Source organism: Littorina saxatilis, unplaced genomic scaffold, assembly GCF_037325665.1.
Source record: "Littorina saxatilis isolate snail1 unplaced genomic scaffold, US_GU_Lsax_2.0 scaffold_413, whole genome shotgun sequence".
Lineage (NCBI taxonomy): Eukaryota > Metazoa > Mollusca > Gastropoda > Littorinimorpha > Littorinidae > Littorina > Littorina saxatilis.
Window position 1 is genome coordinate 95,001 of NW_027129077.1, and position 3,916 is coordinate 98,916.

General features: G+C 41.5%; 1 long non-coding RNA gene across 1 annotated transcript in view; it reads left to right on the forward strand.

Annotated features, from left to right (window-relative positions):
* Positions 1-2,830, forward strand: part of LOC138957351 (uncharacterized) — a 3,807-nt gene extending 977 nt beyond the window's left edge. Inside the window, exons 2-3 of the long non-coding RNA XR_011453003.1 lie at positions 1,890-2,016; positions 2,676-2,830. This is a non-coding gene — a long non-coding RNA (uncharacterized lncRNA). The remainder of the gene's footprint in view (positions 1-1,889; positions 2,017-2,675) is intronic.
* Positions 2,831-3,916: the final 1,086 nt, after the last annotated feature.

The following is a 3,916-nucleotide window of genomic DNA, read 5'->3' on the forward strand; positions in this document are numbered from 1 at the left end:
GAATACGACTTCTTACAGGCAGCCAGTGAAGAGATCTCAAAACAGGTGTGATGTGGTGTCTTTTAGGGGTCTTTGTGATTAATCTAGCGGAATTGTTCTGTACTTTCTGCAGTTTTTTAATGAGATAGTCAAAAGAACCAGAAAGAAGGGCATTTCCGTAATCTAACCTTGAAAGAACAAGAGAACAAATGAGAGTTTTTGTAGCATCGGAAGAAAGGCAGTGGGGGATGGAGCTAATTTTTCTCAGTTCATAGTAGGCATTTCTACAGACAGTGGAGACTTGTTGTTTGAAGCAGAGAGTTTCGTCGAAGATGACACCGAGGTTTCGTACTTGAGAAGCCAACTGAATATCAGTTCCAGGTATAGAGATTTGGGCAGGAAGGGATGATTCTTTTTTAAGAGAAGGGGGTACAACTAGCATGATCTCGGTCTATTGTGTTTTCAGCGTAGCAATAGGGTCCGATATTTAGACGAGACAAGTATAATGCCGATGAGTCGAAGACGAGTCGCATTATACTTGTTCGAGTCTAAATATCGGACCCAATTGCTACGCTGAAAACACAATAGCGATTATATAGCTGTTCTGACCTTGATTTGTTGTTCCAAACTTACAAAATGACAGTTTTTGCGACTGTACGGTTGATCTCAGGTTTTGATAGCAGACGCCGTTTCTTATGCGCATTAGTTTTGCGCAGGCGCCACGTTGACTTTGGAAAAAAACCCTCGATTTGACAACACAGCTGTTAAACAGCGTTTTATTAGTTCATTCGTATACAACAAAAAGAAGTTTGAGTTTTTTTAATTTTGAACAAGACTACTTATGAAGAAGACCAAAACACAACATCAACGGAAAACTAGAAACAACTGAAGAACTAGGATGCAACAAGGGGGGGGAGAAGAGAACAGCTAATCCGTACAACGCGAGCAGACGGCAGCGAAGTTTTCAGTTTGGGTGAATGGCATTTATACTTGTCTCGTCATGAAGCGAATTGTTCAACCTCAGTTATAAACGACTACATGAATGTTAGTGCCATGGGTTGTACATCAATACTTCAGAGGGGAAGTGGGGTATTTAGTGTGGAGTTACGAGAGAAGAAAAGCCGAATGCGAAAGTTTGTGTCAGTCGTACATCTTTCGACTTTGGGCATTTTGTGGTGTTTAGGGACAGAAAATAATAGGTTTAGTTCTGTTTCATCGGGAAGTTAGCAGAAAGGGGTATGCTATCGACATTTGTAAAGCTGAAAAACATTCCCGAGAAGAATTTCAAGTAGACAAGTTGTCAGTGTATGCTGTTGTCGATTGTTAACGTCGTGTGGTACAGATGGGTAAACCGGAACCATGCGTCTTTGTTATTGCCAGTATGCTTTTGGATATTGGCAAAAATGTGGCAAACTTCCGTAGCATTATGCTTTGATGATGATGTTGAGACCATCCAATCACAGCCCCCGAATTCCCCCACGTGTCCACTAGAATAGCTATATAATATAATGTTCCGTTTTTTTGTTTGCACAGACAAAAATATTGAGTCTTGAGGAGTGCGAGATAAATCCCTTTTAATGAAAGTTCTGCATCTTCTAGTTCAAACTTTACTTTTACATATACAATGTACTTTTAGTCTTTGGCCAAATCGTAAAAGTCTTATACTTTCAAAAACTTGCTGGTGGCTTATATATATATATAATATTGTCCGTATGTTGTCGTGCATGTCTGTCTTGCTCTTTGTCTTCTAGTGTGTCTGTCTTGCTGTTTGTTTTACAGTCTCTCTGTCTGCATTTTTGTATATCATTCCGTCTGTCTGTCTTCCTTTCTTTCTGCCTGGCTTGCCTTCGAGCTCCATGCCTATAATTATGTGAGAGTTAACTCCATGTTCACACCTACTTTGCTTCCAGTGACCCATGCAGACGACTATTGCGTGACTGACCCGGGTAGCGGCTTCCTTGACCCACCTACAATAAAACACTGCGAAAGAGGATGTTGTGGCAACCCCCCACGCCAGTACTGTTGCCCGGACAATCGGTAGAACACATTTTATTTCACACTTTTTGTGAAAGAATCGAAAATAAACCTTCACATATAATGCATGCAGTAAGAACTCACAGACACACAGACACACACAGACACACACACACACACACACACACACACACACACACGCACGCACGCACGCACGCACATACACACGCACATACACACACACACACACACACACACACACACACACACACACACACACACACACACACACACTCACACATTGGCTTTAATGATGTCCTATTGGGCTTATGAGAAGTACGACCTAAATTTTCAACATGATCAACATTTTAGTAAAAGAGTTTCATTTCGTATGGTAGAGTAAAGATAATTTAGAAATCTGATTTTAACAACAGATTTGAAAATGAGTGCATTGTATTACTGATCATTTCCTGCATATGTCACGTATACTCCAATAATATGCCAAGGTAAAACGACAATTTGCAATGCAAAATTCAAAAAAAGAAACAATTTTTTTCACAATGCTTTGCGGAGAGTAGCGCGGCACGTCTTGGTCTTCATGTTTCGGCTAGTCAAGCTTTACTGAATTTATCTCGTGTTCTCAGCGCTTATCGTTTAGTTTTATGCCGACGAGATTAACAGAATGTTTTCATATCGCTTGACACGGCTTTTTGCTCTTTCAGTGTGGGAATTATCGTTGGCATTGCAATCGGTAGCATTGCCGGTGTGGGTATACTGGTGGCACTGTGTTGTTGCTGTTGTTGCGGCTGCTGTCGGGGCAGGGACTCCCACACGACCGTTGTCCATCAGGCCAATACTCCTTCTGTCACCGTCGTTAACACTAGTAGGTGTTGTGTTGTGTGCGTGCGTGCGTGCGTGCGTGCGTGTGTGTGTGTGTGTGTGTATGTGTGTGCGTGTATATGTGTGTGTGGGAGAGAAAGAGAGAGAGAGAGAGAGAGAGAACTCAGAACTCAGAACTCAGAACTTTATTACATAAGGATAAAGGTTTTAGGCTTAGCCTAATCTTCCAACCTGTCCTTGGAACATATACAGAGAATAATTGTAAACGAAAGCAAAGACTGCGCACATACACACACACACATCCACACCCACGTATACACACACACATGCACACATAAACACACACACACACACACACACACACACACATGCACACACACACATGCACACACACACACATGCACACACACATGCACACACACACACACACACACACATATACACACACACATGCTCGCGCGCGCGAGCGTGCGCTCGCATATCTACACACAAGCACATGCTATCATTTCATACCTAAAAGGAACAGTATCTAATCAAAGTATTAAACTAGTAAAACATCAAAATAATGGTCGAGTATAAGCATAAAAAACAAAACACTTAAGAGCATTGCATACATTATCCGAGTACACAATGGAAACTAGACAGCAGGGGCAGTTTATAGTGTGCTCAAATGTGTGTGCAACTGCCTTTTAAAGGCCTTTAATGATGCGGATCGTTTGATTTCTATTGGCAAAGAATTCCACAGAGATGATCCTGAAAAAGCTAAGCTGGATTTATAAAGATCTATACGAGGAATTGGAGGAAGTAAATTTTGAGACCCATACCTCTTCGTAACATGTGTAAAATGGGATTGCACATAACTGGGCACATCGCCATGAACTACTTTATACATAAAGACAGCCTTATTGTATGCAAGGTGGGTTTTTAGGGGAAGGAAATTAAGGATGTTTAACTTCATTTCTGTAGACATGTGCGATTCATACAGGATAAGTTTTGCAGCACGACGGTACAAAGAATTGAGTTTTAATAAGTGAACATCGCTGCAGCCATCCCACATTGTGAGAGAGAGAGAGAGAGAGGGAGAGAGAGAAAGAGAGGGGAGAGAGAGAGAGAGAGAGAGAGA